This window comes from Arvicanthis niloticus, chromosome 3, assembly GCF_011762505.2.
Source record: "Arvicanthis niloticus isolate mArvNil1 chromosome 3, mArvNil1.pat.X, whole genome shotgun sequence".
NCBI lineage: Eukaryota > Metazoa > Chordata > Mammalia > Rodentia > Muridae > Arvicanthis > Arvicanthis niloticus.
Window position 1 is genome coordinate 47,371,539 of NC_047660.1, and position 24,204 is coordinate 47,395,742.

General features: G+C 42.6%; 1 long non-coding RNA gene across 1 annotated transcript; it reads left to right on the top strand.

Annotated features, from left to right (window-relative positions):
* Positions 1-16,586: 16,586 nt before the first annotated feature.
* LOC143441577 (uncharacterized) lies at positions 16,587-17,678 on the top strand. The gene is made up of 2 exons (XR_013109138.1): positions 16,587-17,175; positions 17,264-17,678. It is a non-coding gene; the product is annotated as an uncharacterized LOC143441577 (long non-coding RNA).
* The last annotated feature ends 6,526 nt before the right edge of the window (positions 17,679-24,204 follow it).

Genomic DNA, 24,204 nt, shown 5'->3' on the forward strand with positions numbered 1-24,204 from the left:
ACAAAAGGTATTTAATCCCTGGTTCACCCTGAATAAGACATATACATTCATATCTACCATAAATAGAACAGTGTGGACAAGCAAGGACCATCTCCTACATCAAGGACCGCCCACCATCAGGGGAGGCCTTCATGGTAAAGAGCCATGCCTAAATCTCTAGGAGGTCTTTTCTCTGTACTCTCTGCACTCACTCAAAACCACACTGGATTCTACTCTGTCCCAGGCTCAGCCATCCCCTTCCTGCCTGGTGAATAGGGGAACTCGGACACCATCTCCAACAGCATCTGGGTACACAAGAGATTGAGAACCACAGCACCCATCCCAGATCTCACTGTTTCTCACCTGAAAAACACTGGCTGGGACCTCTGTTGTGGATGTGTTTTGCCTCCCCTGAGCTCCAACACCCCAGCAGTGAGGCAGACGTGCAGCTGACACATAAATAACATGAAAATTAATCTTTAAGAATATATAGTTTACAACATAAACATATTTTTAGAGCCCCTCTTTCCTGGCCCACAAAGCCTAAGGATCTCATTCTTGCCCCCATCTGTCTGAATAGCATCCTATAGAGACATTCAGAACTGGAGAGTTAGCTCAGGTTACTCACTGACTTAGTGATTTTGCTCCCAGCTCACAATGTGGATACCCCCCACCCCCACCAGCAGGTTCCTATTTCAAGTTATAGACCACTATGGCTCCTTTTGAACAGCCACAACTGATAACTAAGGCAGCAGGGTTACAAGATAATAGGTTCCTTTACTTTCTCATCATATTAACAGAGACAAGCTTCCCCCACTTGTTGGGCCCGTGCTCAGCACATGTTGGGCTGAAGCAGTGCATCATCTGTGTCTGCTCCCAGCTAGTGAGGAAGCCATCTCATTGAAAAGCATCTCCTGCAACTGCCTTCCACGAATTTCAGGACTTATCGACACAAGGGTCCTGTGGTGAGATACGGCAGGACATCAGCACATACTATATCCCTGCACCACCACTGCCCACCCCCCTACAGCCTAAGTCAGATGCTGAGAAAATGCTGCCCTCAGCATTTTCTTCCTCCGTTCATCACTGAATCCGATCACCATTCCCCAAGAATGCCTATGAAGCCTCCTGCATGAAGCACAGACGGGAGGACAGATAGGAGATCTTTGGAATCTTCATACTAGAGGGACAGCCCTGGACCACCTAGCAAAGGTCACCGTGGGGAACCTTCTGGATGATTGTAGAATATCATAGAGCCTTCTTTTTCATATTCTAGAAGATAGCTATTAACAACATCCCTTCTTATGCCCAAAGCATAATTTCAGGTGTGGACATGGAGAGAGGGCATCATCACTATTCTCTTTGCTACAGGGTCCCTGAGATGAAGCTTATCTTTCTATAAGGGTCCTCTGCCAATTCGACATCATGGAGTGCTGCTGTTTCTTTCATGGAACTGAATAGATCTGAGTAGAAAACAGAATATCAGCATGGCATCAGTAGCAGAGGTTGTGTTGTAAAGCTTCTATTTTGTTAATGCATTCATTAGTATCTTTCCTGGGACTCAAAATAAATGTATAGCTCTCATACTCAAAATATGTTTGAGATAAAGAATTATTCTCCACCCCAGTGAAGACCTGATCATGCTTTGGGAATTGTCTAAAAGGAAGGTCCTTGGGAGACTTGGAGTGGTGGCTGAGTCCCTCCTGGACAGGAGTGACAGAGCTCAGACTTTTAGTCCTGGCCTCTCTCTCTCCAACCTGGCAGTGTCTCTCCACCCCGACAAAAAGGTGCTTGTGTTCCAGCAATTTCTCTCTGAACTCCTGTAGTTGTCTGCTGCCATGGACTAACCGGTTCTCTTGAAAGGAGGGCTGGAAATGAAAAAAGGGATGGAGGGCGAAAGAAAGATGAAGCCAAGACAAAGTTCTCTGATCAAGGCTCAAAGTTTAATGTTCAGCTCTTTAATTTAAAGGGAAAGCCCCACCGAACCTCTTCTTGTTTCAGCTGGAGACAGGTAGGGGAACCCATCCTTGGTCACAGCCAGAGATGTCTCAAGGCAAGCTCAGCGGGCAGTTTATTCTTCTAAGTTCCTGTAGCAGGCTATGTGTGCAGTCAAGGTGGGTAACTCCACCTAGGTCCTATTATTTGGGCTATTGTGGTAAACAAGGTCTTTCAGGCCTGCTCAAGCCTGGAAGGTGGGGAGAGGGCAAAAACTCCTTTCACTCCTGCAGGACAAACTACTTTTGTTAGACAAAATGCCTACCCTTAGGTCTGAATTTTATTCATTTCCATGGCAAATATTTACCGAGAAAATATTTACTGAAAGTCAGATGCAAAGGATGGAAAACACTAGAAAAAATAGCCCACATCATAACATCAAAACCAATCAAGATCTTGGGGGTGTTTTTCATTTGAAACCAGTAACTACATCAGTTAGACAAACCACAGATTTAGCTCACGGGTTAACACGAAAGTGTTTACACCAAATAAAGGTGGAGAATATCAGATTTATTCTCCTTCCTAGAAAAGCAATTCCCACCTCTGAAGGAAAATTGCAAACAGGGTGGAACAACACCTCCTAAGATTCAAGTGTTCTTGTGCTGGGGCTTAGCACACACACTAGTCACTTTAGTGATGCTCTTAAAGTCTGAGCACACCCTGTCCAGATCCTTTCTATTCCTGTCCTAGGAACACCCACTTCTGTATGGGAGCATCTTGTATTTGAGTGCCACACAGACCTAGGGGAGTAAAAGTGACTCTACTTAAACATAGATGTGACATCCATTTTCCCACCGGAGCCAGCCTTCTAAAGATGCTGAGTTCTAAGAACAGCCCCTGTTTGGCTGGGTTGGACCCTAAGATCCAAACTGGGAAGACACGCTCCCACAGAAACACTCATGGACAGGGGGTTCGATGCAAAAGCAAGAGGTTTTATTGATCCAGCGCACTGGGGTTCCCCTGCACACAGGCTAGAGAAACCCCAAGCTACAGCTAAGAGCAGTTTTTATACGGTTTTCACAGGGTTAACAAGGGCAGTCTTACAATCACCTCTTAGACAATGCTAACCACAAAGGCTGACCTCAAAGGTCACTCCCACGCCCAGTTTCTTGGCAACATTATCTTATGACAATGAGTGTTAGCTAAGTCTATCTTACTATAGCTCCAGTTTACCCAGGTTTATTGCACTAAGGGTGCAGCTTCCTGATAACCTTTCAATTCTCTTATCTTGGGCCCTTCTCCTGGAATGTATGTGTAAGCCTTTGAAATGTGCTTCTCCCAGATCATGTCTCTCGAAAAGTTAATTTTTAAGTTGAGGCTAAGACCTGAGATTCCTTCAGCTGGAAGACTCCAAACTCAACATTTCCTCTTCAGAGAGCAGAAGAACATGTATCCTCTTTGGTTGGGCAGTACAGGAACGTTCTATGGCTGCTGCTGGTTCACCACTTCTCTTGCTCAGTGTAAACTACGGAGAAAATGAACAAACCAGCCTTTATTCATAAACTTACAAAAAAAGTGTTAACTTTTGAAAGAAGACCACGGCATGTGAGATAGCTCAATAGCTAAAAGGCTTCTGTCACCAAGCCTGATGGCCTGAGTTTGATTTCCAGGTCTCGTCTGGACTTCTGGTGGAAGGAGAGAATCAGTTTCCACAAGTTATCCCTTGACGTCCACCCATAATACACTATGGAGTGCACTTGGCCCTGAGAAGTAAGTAAATATATATATGTATATATATTTATATTTATTTATTATATTATTTATATATGTATAATATATATGTTATATATATATATATATATATATATATATATATATATATATATATATATATATTATGTTTTTTTTTTTGAGACAGGGTTTTTCTGCGTAGCCCTGGCTGTCCTGGAACTCACTCTGTAGACCAGGCTGGCCTCGAACTCAGAAATCCGCCTGCCTCTGCTTCCCAAGTGCTGGGATTAAAGGCATGCGCCACCACCGCCTGGCTCAGTAAATATATTTTTAACACAATAATTTTTAAGTTAAAAGAATGCTGAGATATCTGTGCAGTAAGAGCTAAAAAGTGTCAGCCTGACTGATCAGGAAAATCCAGTTTGAGATTTGGGGTGATCCTGCATGTTTCTTCCCTATATTAGTAGGATACCCGCACATGGCTCATTCCACTGCCAGTAATGTGCTTAGTAATGAGGCCACGTTTTATTCTGCTTTGCCTCTCTGTGCAGGGAATGACACATGTGGAAGTCAGTCACTATGAATGAGTGGACAGGGTCTCTGTGTGCTCTGGATTTGCTCCCTTCTTTTGCTTTCATGACTTGTGGCCAGTCTGCATATACTAGATTATTATTTTGTTCCAGAATACTGGTGGGAATGCAAAATGATGCAGCCACAGTGAAAGAGGGTTTGGCAATTTCTTACGAAACTAAAGGCAATCTAACCACACAATCCAGCTGCTGACTCCTTTGCACTTACCCAGAGGAGAAAAAGAAATTGTATATATGTATAAAACCCTGCACCCGAGTATTCACAATTTCATTCATATTTGATGGGACTTAAACGCAACCATGATGTCTTCCAGGTTAATGGCTGAAAAAACTGTGGTATGCCTAGGTAACAAACTTCTATTTCAGCCTGAAGATGAAATGAGTGACTAAGCTCAGAAGATATATGAAGGAAAGTTAAATGCATTGTTCCATACAAAAGAAGCTACTTTGAAAAGGCTTCAAACTGGATGATTTCAACTATATGGCAATCTGGAAAAAATATAAAAATAGGGAGACAGTAAATGATCTTGCTAGGGTTAGTGAGAAGGGGGAAATGGATATGTTTAGCACAGAGATGTAAGGTCAGGGAAATGCTTCTATGCGGTACTGCAGTGGAAGATGCTATGGCAGTAACAGACCTAACACTGTCACAAGCTTCTATACATTTGCATTATCAAAGGCTGTGGCAAGATTGTCACATAGAAAATACAGCATTTCAAAACACCAAAGCATGTGTGCTTATAAAATGCAAAGTATTGAAGCCAGATATAAGATTCATCATAAGCCCTGGGCTCTGACCACCATCTTTATTCAAAGGCTCTAGCCTGCTTATTTTCATCAACAGAGTGCACCATTCATTGGGGTTTAGGGATCCATGCTTAGAAAAGAATATGTTGATGCTGGAAGAATGACTCATGGCACAGTAACTTCTATCATTGATTTCAAGAAGAAAACAGTCTTGGGTCCCTCAGAGTTAGCTATAAGACCTCAGACAAGCCTCTTTTCACACCGTAAACACAAAGTGAAAGAATCCAGAATGTTAAGGAATGGGTGCTTAGAGAACAGAAGGTGTTGATGTTGGAAGTAGATGCACCTCACAAAAAGCTCCCTCACTGAGTGCAAGAAGAAAATGTGATCTTAGGCTTGGAATGTCTTCTTGGACCAGATCTGAAGCAGACATCTTGTGTACCCTTCCCCTCGCCCCCAGCCTTGAGCAGTCCTGAGAGACCTTGTTTACCACAACAGACCAAGTGATAGGATCTAGGTGGAGTTACCCACCTTGGCTGCACAGAACACAGAAGCAGAACTGCCCCTGGGCTTGCCTTGAGACATCTCTGACCGTGACCTAGAACGGATTATGGATTATCCCACCCATCTCCAGCTGAAACCAGGAGGGGTTGTGGGTTGGGCCTTTCCCCTTTAAATTGAGAGCTGAACATTAAAGCTTTGCGCCTTGATCAGAGAACTTTGTCTTGGCTTCATCTCTTCTCGCCCTCTGTCCCCTTTCATTCCCAGACCACTTTCAGGTGAACCCAGTTGACTTGTGGCCGCGGGCGGCTACAATCTTGTCACCTAATGTATTAAGTAAGAAGATCTAAGGACTATATGTTCCTTCTGGATCACATTTTCCACACACACACGTGAGGGGTCTGTGTGCATGTGTATATGTTGCTGTGTGTATGTCCATGTATGTGTGTATATGTGTATATGTCTGTATGTGTGAATTTCTGTGTGTGTATTCTGTGTGTGTGTCTGTGTCTGTGTATAAGTGAGTATGTGTGAGTGTGTGTGTCTCTGTATATCTGTTTACATGTGTGAGTGAGTGTGTGTCTGTGTACGAGTGAGTTTGTGTGTGTGTATGTGTGTGTGTGTGTCTGTGTCAGTGTGTGTTGGAATTTAGCCCAGGACCTTATTCATGATAAGCATTCATGCTACCACTGACCTACAGCCTCAGGATCTCCCTTCTTAGCATATTTTTCCTGACTGTGGTCTGAGTCAGGGAACTAAATTCTTTTAAAAAGTCTAGACTTGCTTTGCCTCAGAATCCATTGCACAGAAGGTACACACTCCATTTAAGACAGACCTTTGTTCTCTCTGGCCTCCTTCACTCTAAGGCATTGTTACCCTTGTAGCATTGGTAACTGGGTGTCCTAGCTTGCTTTCTATTACTTTGACAAGGACCATAAATGAAAACAACGTGGGGGAGGAAAGGGTTTATTTGGCTTATACATCATAACCACAGTCCATTATTGAATAAATCCAAGGCAGAAATGTAAGCAAGGCAGGAACCTAGAGGCAGAGACCATGGAGAAGCTGCTGGTTTCTCTGTCTTGCTCATACATTTCTCATACAACCCAGGACCACCTGCCCAGGGATGACATTACCCATAATGGCCTGAACCCTCCTATATCAATCATTTATCAAGAAAATGCCCCACTGTGTGCCTTCATGCCAATCTGATGGGGGCATTTTCTCAGTTTCCTCTTTCCAGATGACCCAAGCTTTCTATCAAGCTTAAAAAAAAAAAAAAAAAAAAGAAAGAAAGAAAGAAAGAAAAGAAAAAGAAAGAAAGAAAGCAAGAAACCAAAGCCAAAAGCAAACAAACAAAAAAACAAACAAAAAAACCAAACCCCAAACAACTAGCCAGTACACTGGGCTTATCTTTAAGGTAACCCAGTGTTTTCAGAAAAGACATTATGTTTTTAAATTTCTATGTTCTTTTTATATCAAAACATTGGATTGGGTTCTTGTGGCTGAGCCATTTTATTTCCAGGCCAGGAAATTCTGTTTGTTTAAAACTAGACATTATTCAGTTCATTTCTCTCCACTCACAGTTTTTCAGAGACAAAGACAGAAGTTTGGGTAACATATTCTTCCCAGACACTTGGGTAGGCAGATTCCTTACACAGTTACTCTTTCAACATCCCGAGTCCAGATAAGCAAGTGTTTCACTGACCATCCTTCCACTCCATGACTCCTCCTTCTCCTCCAGGTCCCAAAACATCTTGATCCTTGGCTTTCTTCCAACTGCCAACAGTCTAAGTGTGCTTACAGCCTGCACTGATGGGTTCCCTTGGCCAGGTGTTGGCAGGCTACACCACAATATCACTGCTCTTTTTTTAAATGGTCATCTAAACGTTTTGAAAAATCATAATTTTATTTTATGTGTATGAATGCTTTGCCTGGTGCACTTATGTGTGCCATGTGTGTGCCTGGTGCCTGAGGAGGAAATCAAAGGGCAACATCAGATTCCCTGGAACTGGAGTCACAGGTGGTTGCATGGCCCTAGGTGGGTGTTTTGAAACTCTGCAAGAACAACCTTCAAGTGCTTTTAACCACTGAACAATTTTTCTAGCCTTACCACTGCTTTTAAAAGATGTGTTCTATGTTTAAAATTATACAAATGTGTGTGTGTGTAGGGGTGTGTTGGCACCTGCACAAGAATGCAGGTGCCAACAGAGACCAGGGGTATTGGATCTTCCTGGAGTCAACCAGTTGTGGCTGCCAGATGTGGGTCCTCTGCTGGGGTAGTACATACCCCTAACCACTGAACCATCCCTTTAGCCCCTTACTGATTTTTATTACAACCACAAACTGTTTCAGGATACTAGGCTCTATTCTAGTCATCTGTCCTCTACAAAAAGCCATTTTTCTCATGTAAGGGCCAAAAATAATGTACCATTATCTTGCATTCTATGGGCTGGGGAGTTAGGGCTTGCTGCCTTGTCCCATACATAGCTACAGAAGTCTAACAACTGGGATGAATCATCTGAAAACATAGAGGGATTGGCATCCAAGAAAACTCATGATGGAGGATGCTCCGTCATTGTCAGCCATCACATGTAGTCATGGTACCTCTGTGTGCCTCTCCACCAGGCTTGCCTCATAGTGGTTGGATATTAGTTACTTCCCTGTTGTTGTGATAAAACATCATGGCCAAAGGAAACTTGAGGAAGAGAGAGTTTATTTGGGCTTCTGGTTTTAGAGGGTTAGGTATCTGACATGTCAGAGTGAGAGGATGGTAACAAGCAGCAGGCCCGGGGGCAGGAGCAGGAAGCTGAAGTCATAACCTAGTGAACTGGAAGCAGGCAGAGGCTGTGGATTCACAAAACCCACCTCCAGTGATGGACTTCCTCCAACAAGGCTACATACCAAAACCACACTGCTAACCCTGAGGGGTGTTCAAATGCCTGAGCCAGAGGGGGCCATTTTAATGTCAACTACTGCGGATATTCCCTGTGAGTGTCAGTTGCTGTTCTAGAGGTTGCCAGAAAAGCTGCATGACCTCTCACCTCCGAGGATTACAGGACACTACAGCTGGGCAAGTTTTACAGAGAGTTATTTTTCCAACACAAAGGGAGAAATTAGAAAGAAATTGCTGTCCCATATAATCTTCCAGAAAATCACTGTTGTGACGTATTTGTGAAAATCCTTTCCATTTTGCTGTGTGATTAACAAGTTATTTCAAAGCATTTTAATTTTCAAATATGGAGCCTTTCCTAAACTCCTGTTTGTACTGGTTGTTTTGTTGTTGTTGTTTTGTTTTTCTTAGATGATTTTCTGTTCAAAGGGCACACTTAAGATTTATGTTTTTTTCAAATTTTTCTATGACTCAAAATGTGGTATGTTGGCAAATGCTCCCCGTGAAACACTGTGACTATCAGTTAGTTTAAGATACTGTCCTGAGCTCTTCGTTCTTCTGAATTTGTGTGTCTCGTGTTCAGTCCATTGTTTTTTTCTGTTGAATGTTTAGGGGTTTTTGCCTGCACTTTGACTTTGACTTAGACTTTGAACCTAAGTGATTTTATGCCTTTCTTTTATTACTTTCTCTGGCTTCTTCTCTAACTACTTTGACTAGGACACCCAGTACTGTGCCAAGAATTGCCAAGAGCCAGCCCCCTCTGTTCTCCGTCACAGAGGAAGTAACTTAGTTTCACCACTGAACTTACTGTTAACTACGGACATTTTGTGTGTCACATTTATTGAGGCTGTTCCCATCCATTCCTGGTTCCTGGTTTACTGGGTATTTGTAGTTTGAATTGAATGATGATAATCTAACTTTGGCATTAAGTTAGCCTCTCCTTCAATTTTGGGATATTTCACAGGGAGGGGGTCCATATTAACAAGATAAGGGTGCTCAAATTCTAAATTTTGGTAAGGATGCATTTAAACCATGGCACATGCCTTCCTGATTATTATAGCTTTATACTACAACTTTAAAACTCCAACCATGTCAATATTCTAACTATACTCTATTACAATATGTTGATTTTTCATTTCCCTTTTTATTAGTTCTTTGATACGTTGTTCATACAATGTGTTTGACCATGCTCACCCCTCCCCCAACTCCTTCCAGCTCAACCCTTTCTCTGTCTACCGAACTTTATGTCCTCTCTCTCTCTCTCTTCTTTTTTTCTTAAAACCCAAGTCTAGTTTTATGTTGTCCATATACTCTTGGATGTGTGGCCATCCATGGAGTGTGATCAACTTACCAGGGTCAAGACTCTTAAGAAACCTGACTCTCCATCAATCCACAGCTATCAGTTGCCAATAGCTCATCAGCTAGAGATGAGCCATGTGCCCATTTTCTCTCTCCGTGCTGGGAACCAATCTGGCTTGAACTTGCAAGGTCTTATGCATGCTGTCACAATCACTCTGAGCTTATATGTGCTGCTGCCCTGCTGTGTCCAGAACACGTAACGATCATCGTAGTGATCATCTGCCGCTGGCTCTTACACTCTCCCATCCCCTCTTCTGCAATGACCCCTAAGCCTTGGGAGGAGGGGTGTGACATAGATGTCCCATTTCAGACTGAGAATTCCAGTCTTTTATTTTCCAAAATCTTGACCAGGTATAGGTCTGTTTCAATTGCCATCTATTGAAAATAGAAGCTCTGGCAATTTAGAAAGAATATATTTATTTTATGTATATAGATATTTTGACTGCATGTACGTTAATGCACTACATACATGCTTAGGGCCATTGGAGGTCTGAAGTGTGCCAAGTCCTGGGCACTGGAGTTGCAGGTGGTTATACAGTTGCAGTGTGGGTGCTTGGAATTGAATCTAGGTCCCCTGGAAAAGCAGTCAGTAGTCTTAAGTGCTGAACCACCTCAAATACTTTATAGTTCAGTTTAGGATTTTGTTTTGTTTTATATTCACAGAATAATCTGGCAAGATAGTTATTAGAGTATCAACAAATACTGTTAAGTTAATATTCTGAATAATTTTATTTTTCATGGAATTGTAAGTTAGAAGAACAAGAGAAAGCAATTCAACAATAGAAAGTTGTGTAATTTATAACTTTTTTTGATAGAAAACCTATGTACCTACAAATAGTCATTATGATTTTTATGAAATTGTAGGTCATTAGGATAGGATAGGCTTTCCTTCAATATTCATGAGCATTCCAGAAGCAGTGTTAAGATGTGGATCTTAGGTAAGGCTTTACTACTCTCTCTATTTGGACACCTGAGAGTGAATACCATGGATGACACAGTGGTGAAAGAGAAGGCAGACATTTGTGACAAGTTGTGTCACTGCCACCATCATATTAACTAACAAGACAGTGCTGAACAAGCTCAAATTATGATTTAAATGTGATTGTAAACAATGGATATTTTTAATTTTTTGAGGCAGTGTTTTACATAGCTCAGCTTGGTCTTCATGTTCACACACACACACAAGTGTGCGTACGGGACAAGAATGACCTATAATTTCTGGTCCTCCTGCCTCAACCTCCCAGGTGCTGGGACTACAGGAGACTATCACCATACTAGACTACGTGGTGCTGGGAATTGACACCAGGGCTCCCTGCATGCTAGGCAAGCACTTTGTTGCCTAAGCTATGTGCTAGTCCTCTGGCTACTTTTCAGCTCATATGTTCTTCTCACTGTAGTCTAATGTCCACCTGCGATGCTGAGAAGATAAAGAAGTAGCTGTTGGACCCACATTGCTTCCTTTTCGGAGTGAAGGTGCCTTCTTTTTCACTGAAATTGTCTTCGTTGGCAAAACTCAATAGACATGGGTAAGTTGTATCACACACTGCAGAATCTTTCAGTTTCTTCTTCTTCAGTTTCTTCTTCTGCAGTTTCTTCCTGTCACGTGCTGATCCAGTCTGCAGACTTCACTAAGCTCCTCTCAACTCACCCAGAATTCCTAATTGAGGTAGCAGGCTGTCAGGGACGTTTAACTTCACCTTGCCAGATGATGGCAGTAGAACACCACGAAAGCACACAGGTGAACCAGGGTCAGGGCACAGAATGTGCATTTCAGTCAGCAGAGCCAAAGGTAGCCAGAATATGCTCAAAATGAACATTTTTTTTTTTCCCTAAGAAATGGGGTGCTTTGCTCTGTAGGACTAAAAAGCTTGATACTATCTGGGAATTGTCTGAGAAAGTTGATTTTTCAGAAGGGATTTTAGGATCTCTTCAAACAAAGATAAAATAGAAAACCTATTGGCTCTGGATTAGCACAAGCGTCAGGTGGGACATTCCATGATTCTAGAACCAGGTAAAGGGGAAATCCAGCTACTGCCTGCAAATAATAGCTTCTATATTAAGCTCATTGCATTTTCTTGTTTGGGACAGTTTTCACTTCCTTAATGCACTCAATGAGAATTTAGAAAACAGGAGAATTTAGAAGCATTGTACTGGCATCACAGTCAAGCCAGCTGCAATTTTAAGAAAGACAGACCAGCCATTCCAAAAGAAGACTTTATTCCTATGACCCTTCCCTGTGTTGGTCCCTCTTTCTTTGGTTGCTTCTGCCTTCTAAAGTACAGCCATACTAGTGGGCTCCATTTAAGTTCACAATGTAACCTTATGGAGAGCTCACTCGCCGCAGTGGAGAACACACATTCTGTGCAGTTCACTTTTTAGCTGTGTGACTTCAGCCCCAGGACTTAAGTCCTAGGCACGCTTCATATTTCTTTGAAAGGTTGCAAACTGTGTGTGTTTTAGAGGCTAACCGAAAATATTAGAGCATAAAAATATACAAATAGATTATAGTAATGAAATCAGCATTATGGAATTTTCCTGGTCAATAATATATATATTTGTTAACTATCATATTGCATATGGGTATTTAAAGTCCACAAAACCCAATAAACAAACAACAACAAAAACTTCATAAATTTTTCTCATTAATGAAATACAAATAGGAATGGGAAGAGGCAAGCTCACAGATTATTTTTTTAACTCCCTCACTGGTGACTGGGGGGTTAGAGCAAGGACACAGTAGTTCTGGTCTGTAGGACAGGAAAGGCATTTGCCATCCCTTCTTCTGGCTGGAATTGGGTGTGTTAATCCGAAAGAACCTTCTCAGTCTCCACCTACAGACCACTGCCTGAGATTTTACCATTGTAGTGTCCAGTGCTTATAGCTTTAAGACAGGGAGGTGCTTGGAAGAATGTATGGGTGTGAAGAGGGATGTGAAGACAACCCTCGAAGACTGCCCTTAGAAAATGCACGTCCAAGTCCTTCTAGTCCCCACTGTTACCACAGTAAACAGCAGAAGAGTCACTGGCAGGTCCCAGATATCATCCTCTTCCTCCTCCTCCTCCTCCTCCTCCTCCTCCTCCTCCTCCTCCTCCTCCTCCTCCTCCTCCTCTTCCTCTTCTACCTCTTCCTCCTCCTTCTCCTCCTCTTCTTTCTCCTTTTCCTCCTCCTTCTCCTCCTCTTCTTTCTCTTCTTCCTCCTCTTCCTCTTCCCCCTCCTCCTCTTTTTCCTCCTCTCCCACTTCTCTCTCTTCCTTCTGTGTCTACTGCTTTGGCCAAAGAAACAGATAAACATATGAAAATTGTTAATAAAATGGCCAATTTGTCTTAAAACATAACCACAGACACATTGATTGCTTCTTAACTACTGTTTTGAAGGAGGGGTTGCATTTTTCCTGTTAATCCTGTGGTTTTTTTGTTTGCTTGTTTGTTTGGGTTTTTTTTTGTTTGTTTTCGTTTTTCCTGCCAACTGGGAACAGCAGTGGGATTGGGGTAAGGGTAGCAGCAGACTTCTGCTGTTTGTCTCTGACCTGCTTTTCCTGCTTTTCGGCCTGGGAGAGAACATACTTTCAGACTTCTGCTTTGCTGTAAGTTCATTATAAAGAGAGAATTTGAGTAGAAAGGAACATAGAATTTATCCTGCCCAACATTAACTAGTCCATGCAGTTTACTGGCTTGAAAGGCTCCCCCATGCATTCACGAATTCAGATCATTATGAAAAGTTGGAAAATTACAAAATTATCTGTGTGTTTTCAGTGGACATATTAATAAGGACATAGGAAAGCTTTGGAGCTTTCACAAAAATTCTGAAAAACCATCACAGCTTTTCTGTTATTAATCCGTTCTGTTTCCAAAAAAATTAATCTTGATAGTGCCCAAGGTTTTTGTGTGCAAGAGTAGCACCAGTGAAATGGCTCAGCAATTAAAGTCCTCGCTGTATAGGCAGGGAGACCTGAGCTCAATGCCCAGAACCCACTAAGGATGGAAGGAGAGGGCTGGACCAACTCCACAAGCCCATACTCTGAACTTCACACATGCTCTGTGGCGTGGACAACCGTTCACTAGTCATTTGAGCGTGGGCATGCACACACATTACACATGAAGACCCCCATACTCGGGAGACCCTTCCTCAAGTCTCAGGAAATCACGACCACCCAAAGATCACAAGAAACCATACCTGGATGCAATCAGCAGAGGTTTATTAGGGAAAAGAGCTGGCAGCCAGCGGTCTGACCACGTACTCGTGCAGGAGTAGGGTCTGACCCCAACATCCAGTCCGTGGAGCGTTTAAAGAGAAAAGCCACAAACCAAGGGAGTGGGGCAGGGGTGAGGGGTTGCCAAGGATACATAACATAAGAATAGCGAAACATTCCAGAGAAACCCACCCTGAAAGGTTAATAGCCATGGAAATTACTCAGTACAATCATTTTTCTCAAAAATGTAGTCTTACCAAGTCACTGTCCCCTATACCATCATTACAAAATATTTCTCACTTCCTCCAGTCACAGCCCCACCTAGACGGCTTGTATTTTCTACGGTCAGGAGTGCCTTCCTGCCTTGGGCCTCTTCCACCCACCCGGAATGTGCCCCAGGGAAAGTGAAGGCCTGAAATCTTATTTTCAGTTCCTCGTTCTGGAATCTGCACTTTTCTGCTCAGGTCTAAGGTGAAAAATCTACACATATTTCATAAAATGGCCTTTATAATTTTTCACTCTACAACACACACACACACACACAAAGAGAGAGAGGAGGCTGGCCATGAAGTGATGGGGAGGGGAGTGGGGAGAGAAGTTACAGAGGATAAGAGAGTAAGAGGATAAGTATAGCCACCTGCAGCTACGGGTAACCGGGTTCACCTGAAAGGAAGGCTGGGAATGAAAGGGGAATGGAGGACAAGAGAAAACATGGGGCCAAGACAATGCATTCTGATCAAGGCCAGAAGCTTAATATTTTGCTTTCACATATAAAGGGGAAACCCCACCCCCTAGAGTCTCTACTCCTTTCAGCCCAGGGGCTGGGTGAGGGGATAGCAGCCCAGAAGGTGTCAAGGCAAGCTCAGCAGGTGGTCCATTCTTCTTAGCTCCTATAGCAGACTGCAGGGTGCAAGGCCAGCAATGCAATGCCTCCTAGGTCCTATTGTTTTGGTCTACTGTGATAAAAGGCTCACAGGCCTGCTCAAGGCTGTTGGGGGAGGGCACAGGTAAGAGGGTAAGAGGGCGGGGGAGGGAGAGAGAGAAAGAGAGAAGGGGGCAAACAGCCCCTTTTATACTGAATCAGGCATATCTGGCTGTTGCCAGGTAATTGTGGGGTGGAGCCTGGAAGGAATGCTAACATCTACCACCTAAAGCAAGGCTAGAATTTGAAGGGATTTGCTTAGTGGATTTGAAATAACAGGTCAGTCTAAAAGTTTTATTATTCCAAACTTTAATGAAAACAACTCTGAAATATGTTTATAATGTTTCAATTTAGTAAGTGTAGTATGATAGAAACCTTCAGCGATCGTGAATTGTGGTTGCCTGTCAACAGAAAATAAACCATTATGCTGAAATTACATTAATGAGTAAGTTGTGGAATTTTGAAATGATTTGATGATGTTAAGTATTCAGAGTTAGTATAAGCTTATGAAAAACAGTGTGATAGTTACTTTTAAAAACAACACATGGTCTAGTAACTCTACATTTGAGTATTCATCTGAAAGCAATGAAATTAGTATATAAAAAAGGATGTCTGAATTAGCATGCCACTTGTCCTCATCCACTTGTTTGCAATCTTTAAACAGTAGGAAGACAGGACTTTGTTCAGGACCATATAGAAAACACCAGCTGAATAAGATGAGAAGACAGTAGGAAGCTTAGTCATGGTTTCAAGGGCTGGGAAAACAATCTGCATAGTTTCTAGGTGGGGCTGGGGCTGGGAAGATAAAGCAAAGACACTGTCAAATACATTCTGGTCCTTGGCCTCTATGTAGCTCCTCACCACCATCATTCTGAAGGGCTCACACTTCTCAGGCACTCACTGTCCCTATCATCACAGACATACAACCTTTGTACAAAAGTTTGTAAAACCTGAAACATGATTGTGGTAGTTTGACTAGGAATGGCACTATTAGGAGGTGTGGCCTTGTTGGAGTAGGTGTGGCCTTGATGGAGGAAGTGAGTCACTGTAGGAGTAGGATTTGAGATCTCCTATGCTCTAGCTAGGTTCAGTGCGGTACACAGTCTCCTTCTGCTACCTGCAGATGAGGGTGTAGAACTCCCAGCTCCTTCTCCAGCACCATGTCTGCCTGCATGCCACCGTGGTTCCCATCATGATGATAATGAACTGTAAACCAGCTCCAATGAAATGTTTTCCTTTATAAGTGTTGCCTTGGTCGTGTGTCTCTTTAAAGCAATAAAACCCTAAGACAATGACTTTAATCAATATCCAATAAACACCTCTTCTGTATATCTAAAGAACAATGTAAAATGTGTTGAGTGATATGACCTTTTGGCTATTTAATTTCATAGACTATTTTTAAAGGGAACCTGACCAAGTCCTCTGGTGATGATATGGACTTCAGAAGTGTCTCATTGGGAGATCAGCCCTTCTACCACAGATTTCCATGATATTTGGCTAAGTATAAATCACTCCACTGTCCTGTGACTCACATTGCTTACACATAAAACAAGTAGTACCAACCTCTGGGAGCTGATGAGACTACGAGGCGTAAGACTTTTTAAAAAAAGATTCCTAAGTATGCTATACATGTGACCAATAATCTTGACTCAAGAGATAGGGTTGTTCCACAAAATAATTGTTCCCATGTTCTTAGAGAGTCAATTTTATGTTGAAATTATTCCGTGTTAGGATAAAAACTAATAGTATGAGGAAAATATACAGCTTAGAGATAGATGCTGGTGCAAGTTATACTAGGATGTACACACCCTAGTGTGTGTGTGTGTGTGTGTGTGTGTGCAGAAAAACTCATGTGTGTACAGTGAGTAGAGAGGCAAATACAACTGCATTCTCAACAAGAAGCAAGGCCTCAGTGATTTCTTTTCTTAATCCTTTCCCTAAGAATATGGGAATTTAAGAATTCACACTCTACATTAGACTCATGTTTCATTCCTAAGACCTCTCTGGCTTTGACAGTCAAAATGAGAACTGTTACTGTCCTCCTCAATTCAGTACTGAATATAAAGAATATCTGGCTAATACATAGGTGGTTTCCATGTAATTATTTGTAATTTTTAAAGATTTGTAATTTTTAAAAATACGGCAAGAACAAATAAAATTTGAGTGTACAACATTTATCTGATAATCAGGGAACTCCTCTCCAGGGAGAGGTTTGAGATAATGTGCTTTAACAAATTCTTCTGTTTTCTTTCCCTCCCTGACCCGCCAAACCTTTTGCACAGCTTGCTGAAGGACCAACACAAAGCAGGGGAAACTTGAGCGTTGCTGGGTAGGTAGCACCACGACTTAAAAGCTTTCTTTAGCCACATGCACTGCGATCAAAGAATAAACTATTATTCACTGTGTTTACTCTACAGCCAATTATATCAGCAGCAAATATTGAAAGTGCTTTGTAAACATCCTGGAAGACTGGGCTGACTTGTTAACCTATGTGACGAGTGTTAGTATTCCGTCTAAACTCCACCTCCCCAGTTACCTGGCAACAGCCAGGTATGCTCCTCCCCACAGTTACCTGGCAACAGCCAGGTATGCTCCTCCCCACAGTTACCTGGCAACCGCCAGGTAGCCTGATCCACTATAAAAGGGGCTGCTTGCCCCCTCCTCTCTCTCTTGCTCTCTTGCTCTCTTGCTCTCTTCCTCTCTCTCTTACCCTCTTGCCTCTCTGTCCCCTCCCCCACCTTCCTCTCTCTCCACGTGGTCATGGCCGGCCTCTACTTCTCTTCTCTCCCCACCTTTGCCCTTTCCCCTGAATAAACCTCCTCCCCCTTGGAACTGCATGATCTGGAGTGGTCTGTTCTGAGCTGCGGTCGGACTTCTTCTTAAAACAACAACAACGAGTGTCCCCCTTCCTCCCTCCCCAGACAATTTACAACAAAACAGACTCTTGTGTCTTACTGAATTATCAACATTATTAAAATGTACTCAAAAAAGTCAGCTATGCCAAAGAGAGGCATTTAAGAAAAAGGAGCGGTCACATCTAGGGTTATATTATCATACCTCTCTCATATTTCTTAGTTATCTTTTTACTAAGAATTCTAATCTCAAATTAAAAGAAGCACATATTTTACCCATCTCATGCTGAAATATGCTGTAGGTAGTGCTAAAGGGTGAACTAAGGAAGCTGGCTTCCTAGGAACCTACTTTGTCCACAGCTCCTCCCTGGTCAGGAGGTCCTTACCATTCTTTCATACTTCTAAATTCGTCTCTCTATTTAAAGTAGTCATAATCCTTAAAACATGTGGAGATGAAAACATTTTGATAAAGGCTCTTCAGTTTGTGTTGGGGGGGCAATATTTGATCATGTAGAATTCTATGTAAGCAGTAATATGTAAATAAGGGGCCAACCTCACTTTCCTTTGAAAATCTGAGGAGTTTTAGTCTATCCCAAGGAAATGGATTCAAAGTAGAGTTTACTCCAGTGGAGTGATTGTCTGATAGAAAGTGTTATAATGGCCTTTTACCCAGAGAAGGACTAGGTTTTATTTATTTCTTGAATGCTACTATTATAATTAATGCCTTCATTTTGCACTTTATTACTTATGCAAAGATTATTAAAATTTCTGCTTTAGGGGCTAGGACTATAGCTTAATGGTAGAAAAGTCTTCCATCCAAATCTCAGCACAAAAAAAGGTAGGAACATTCTGGTTCATAAAATAATATTTCTTTGAAACATGTTTTCATATGTATCAGCTGGATTTGATTCAGTTAAAATTATTTATCTTACAGTCAGACGAATCTAGTGCCTGCATTTCTGCTGTTTGAGTGTAAACATGTATTGTCTATGACATGGCTAACTAATCCCGGATGGCCTAGGCAGAGTCAAGGTGGATTGGCTGGGTCCAAGTGGTTTTCCTGGTGATGTGCCTTTGAGCTGGGGAAAACAGGGCCTCCCAAGCCTTACTTATCTCAAGTCAGTTTAGCTGCTGCCCCATAAGTAGCATCAAGTATCCCCAGAGCATTCACGTCTTTAGAACTGTGACGGGCCAGGTTTCTTTTAAGATCATTTTAAAAGCATTTTTTCTTTGTATAGTAATATGTTAGATGTTAGTGCCTGAGCTAAAACCTTGATCTGTACACATTTGATGGCACATGTTCAGAAGAGTAGAAAACCACATCTGCATTCTGCAGTGAGCCTTTAAGAGACCATTCATCCTCCTGGGCAGGAATCTTGGTCCATCAATATTTGTGTGAGGGACTTTTGCAACCCAGTTTTCATTCTGTCAAGAATCCTCCAATCCCGAAGCCTTCGATGGCCTACAATTCAATGATGCCCCACTGTTCCCTAAAACTTCGAAAGAACTTCAACTTGGAATCTGTGGATCACTAAACTCACCACCAATTGATGGGGCTGTGAAATATGTTGCAAAGCAAACATGAGAAAAGTAAGTGGATTGGGGTGGGGGTGGGGTGGGAGAACACTTCTAAATTTATCACTGTGATAGTTGGGAAACATCATGCGAACGCCCGCTAACTTGACACAAATTGCCTGGCTGGACAGTTTGGTTCTGGCTGAGATAGGCATCAAATGAAGGAAGTTAATGTACATTCATCAGCGTCACACGTCACATCAGCAGTAATGTGACATTCATTCACAAAATGGTCCTGAGGCGAACAGCTGTTTCCTAGCCATCCCGTCTATGGGCGTGTTTGTTGGGTGGTCTGCTCCTTTAAGTCACAAGCAGTCAGCAGTCCTAACAACAAAACCAAACCAATTCTTTGCCAACAGCAGACAGACCCCCTGCTGGGAAAATTTAGCTTTTCAAATGGGGGGTGGGGGTGGGGGGGTACGGCAAACTCAGGACAACAAAAGAGATTAGGCAGCCTCCCCTACAGGTTGTCAAAATCACTGAAGGAACTGACTGCAGAGAAAGTCTGTACTTCTTTCCATCTCTGAGGTCCCGGACTGAATTACGGTCAGTCTCACAAGGCCTTTTTTGAGCCATAACACCCCACCCCACCCCACCCCTGTCAGTAGACTGTTAGGTATCAAAGAAACACCGGACAAGTCTCAGTGCTTGTGGCTCCTGCCAGTACTCCTCACCCTGCTTCCCACCCTAAAGGTCTGCAGCTGAGGGGCTGGGCTGGGCTTCCCTCCCCCAGCTTCATTTCCCTATATAATCTCAGCCATTTTGGCTACAACCTCTCTTGGCCTCTTGGACCCTAGTTGTCTCTGTTGGCTTACAGGCTATTCTGCTGGGCTCCTCACAGGGACCTAGCAGCAGCTTACCTGTCAGGTGCAAGCCAGGTACAGCATATAAAAAGGACTGCTGGCCTCTCTCCCTCTCCTCTCCCTCCCTCCTCCCCTCCCCTCCTCCCCCTCCCCCTCTCTCCCTCTCTGTCCTTTCTGTCCTCTTTTCTTTCTTCTCTACTCCTGGCTCTGCTCCCTTCTGTCTGTCTCTAGTCCAGATTTTCATTTCCCTTCCTTCCCCCAAATAAACCTCCCTTATACCAGGTCTGTCACATGGTGTGATTTCTCAGGTACCTTGACATGGGCCTGCTAGGTACCCCCACCCATTGCTGCATCACATTTCATAACAGGTTCCCCTCCTGGATCTCTGTTGGCCTGCGTGCTATCCCCCCACCCTACCCTCAGTTCAGTTGGCAAGACATATTCAGTCTGGACCCTTCCAGATGCTCCTGGCTGTCTTTCCATCCTACCTACAATAAACCTTGTCAACAATACCTTGGAATGGTCATGTCCCCATTTTTCACTCAGAGACCATATGCGATAGAGCACCAGCCCATCCAGGGAGGTGTTGTAAAAGGTCTTTCTTTCCATTTCCTCTTGCAAACTCACTCTCACCCAGAGGCAGGAGCCTTCCAGCAGAGGGCTCACACAAGTGAATACAGATCCTGTCCTTCCTAGGAATTCTGCCTCAGCAAATAAGCCCACTGTCTAACCTGTGGCCCACATTGCAGCAGCTGCTGTATTTCCTCTGTAGAGCAGTGGGATGCCTTAAAAATATCATGGCACAAAATTGCCTTCTTTGCCGACAAGAAAAGAATTTTGACCAGTTTCTTGAACAATATTTACATTTTAAGTTACTGTGTTCATTTCTCATAATTAAAATGATTTACATGTGAAGATTAAAATTTCCTGTTTCCCATGGCTACTGTAGATTGCCTTGGACCTGTCGAGACTTCAAACTGTAGCATTTCAGATGATGCTATTACTTGAACACAGCCCTAACCATAAAGAGGATAGAGAGTTTTAGGATCTTCAGCAATTCACAAAGTCCTGCAATATGTCAGTGTCTTAGGGTTTTACTGCTCTGAAGAGACTCCATAACCAAGGCAACTCTTATGAAGGACAGCATTTAATTGTGGCTGGCTTACAAGTTTAGAGGTTTAGTCCATTATTGTCATGGAGGGAAGCACGACAGCACGCAGGCAGATATGGTATTGGAGGAGCCAGGAGTTCTACATCTTCAACTGCAGGCAGCAAGGAGGAAACTGTCCTCTGAAGGCAGACAGGAGGAGGCTATGATTCCACACTGGGCGGAGCTTGTCCATAAGAGACCTCAAAGCCCACCTACACAATGACACAAGGACACACCTCCAATAAGGTCACACCCCGTCATAGTGGGCCAAACCTATTCAAACCACCATAGTCAGGGAATACGCAGTATTTACATTGTGCTAACATGGTGTCAGAACAATCCAGAAAACTGAAAGTTCTTCAGGAAATGTGCGACTATTCAGAAGCCTGTTTCTCAGATGCGTAGATGTGAAGAAATTCAGTCAAGTGCAGTCGTGTACAGCTTGGCCTGCCTGTGTCTGTCTGTTCCTCTGGGAGGCCATACTTGTTCCCAGGACTAGGCAGTCAGCTCTGTTTTTTGATCTATTTTTCCCCCTGTCTCTTCAACAGGCTGCAAAGCAATCCCTTGAGGTGAGGACCATATTCTTGTTATTTGAATATTCACAGTACCACACAAATTTAAGCTCAGTGCTATATGTAAGAGGATTTTAATGTTTATTGGAGAGAGAAAAAACCATCCACTATGGTGCATGTACAAAAAACCAGTCTGTTTGCAATTTTATCATAATGTTTCAAGACAATAAAGAAATATTTCATCTAAATTTTCATTCTCACTACAGTGCAAAATTTTTCCTCATGATAACTAGGCTAGTTGTCTTGGCCAGGTAGCCATGGCAACTAATTGAGCAGACTAAAACCAAAAGCAGCTAGGTTACTGGTAATTACAATGGAGCTGTTGTCAGTCCTAGTAGAAGAGTCCTCAAAGGACCCTCACCTGAGAATCAGTACTCTTCTCTCTTGTTCTCTCCCAGCTGCAGATAATGATAATCCCACGGACAGAGAGTAAAGACCATTACCCAAATTCCTTGGTCAAATTATACAAGTTTTATTTTCTGCCAGACAAGACTGTCTCTCTCTCTAAAGTGAGGCTTAAGAAAACAGCATTGAATACAGAAGAAGGTGTGAGTTTATATCAGTCCCCAAACTGTCAGGCTAGGGTCTTTTTTCAAGGGTTGAGGGATTTCCATTGGAATTTCGGTTATGTAGGAACTTGGCTGAACATATCAAAATTATTTGGCCCTGTAAAGCCTGTAAAGGGTATAGGGTGTGGAACATGTCAAAATCCAGAAAATGGATCAAGATCTGATCAAATTTAAGTTTTTTTTTGGAAAACAGAAATGAACTTATTTTGACCTTGTAAAGTAAGATGGTGTCTTAGTGTCTTAGTTGGGGTTTCTCTTGCTGAGAAAAGACACCATGACCATGGGAACTCTTATAAAAGAAAACATTCCGTTGGGGCTGGCTTATAGTTTCAGAGGTTTAGTCCATTATCATCTTGGTGGGAAGCATGGCAGAGTTTAGGCAAGCATGGTGCTAGAAGAGCCAAGAGTTCTACATCTTGATCTGAAGGCAGCCAGGAGGAGACTCTGGACCACACTGCTCAGACTCAAGCATATATATGAGACCAAAAAGCCCCGCCTCCATAGTGACACACTTCCTCTAACGTTCCCATACCTCCTCCAATAAGGCCACACCTCCTAATAGTGCCACTCCCCATGGACCAAGCATATTCAAACCACCAAAGTGGAGGTTAATCCTAAAGATTGGAGGAGAAAGACCACCAACCCAAATCATCATTGCCAATTTAATTAACACAAGCTTTGTCATTCATGTAGTATACATGGGCTGCCTCCCTGTCAGGAGGGGTTCAAGAGGTCAGCACTGGATATGAGGAAGACAAGGTTTTTAAAATTAAGGTTTAGGGGAATTATAAATGCGGGGATTTGGTTGGCAAAATTTGTGGGGTTACAGGAGCAGAACATAAGCATAATAAGTTAGTCATAATGATCTCCTGAAACAAAGACATGATTGCAAGGTAGTCATGGCAACAAATAGCTGAAACGAGGTAGTCATAGCTGGTCAAAATAACCTTTTGAAACAAAGGCATGATTGCAGTTTCTTGGAACAGGCAGTACAGATAGGTGAGGCAAGCCCAATTCTTGAGAAAAAGATTTAATCAGAAACAGAAAGAGACCTAGTTTCTTTTTACTCTAAGATGGCTTTGAAGCCTAAGATGGAGACGGGCTGGTTTATTACAGAATCAGTGTAGATGCATTCTGAAGCAAGAGGGAAAGACAAACAAACAAAAAACAAATCCTTCCCTCACATTCTTTGTTATCCAGGCTGCTGCTAGAAGGTGCTGGCCACATTTAGGGAGTCTTCTCTGTCAGTTAAGGCAGTTGAGAGAATACCCCACAGATAGTCTAGCCTGATGTACCTGAGTCCTTAGTTGAAATGTCCTTCTCAGTTGTCTCTAAATTGTGGCAAGTTGACATTTAAAATCAACCATCTTACATGTGCTGAAAGCCAAAATATTTGGGTAGTCAATCTTACATGCTCTTTAGACATTCTGTCTTTATCATCCTGTGGGGAAATGCAAAGACACAGCAATGGCTGGCATTCATACTTCAAAGAAGAGTTTACTTCTTCATACATAACTTTACTTCACATTTCCCACAAAAAAAATAAGAGGACATGCTTTGTGACTAACACACAATTGCTCATAAGCACCCTTGCTACATTACAGAATTCAACATTTATGATAATTCCACTTCAGGGGCAAAGTATGACATGTGGTAATGCCCCTCTGAAAGAGATTAAAATGTTTGAAAAATTCCCATCTTCAAAGAGCCACATAAACTATCTGTGATGGGTAATCTTGGTTGTCAACTTGACTGCATTTGTAATTAACTGAAAGCCAAATTACTTGGCACTCCTGTGAGGGATTTTCTTAATCGGACTATTGGGAACAGAAAGATC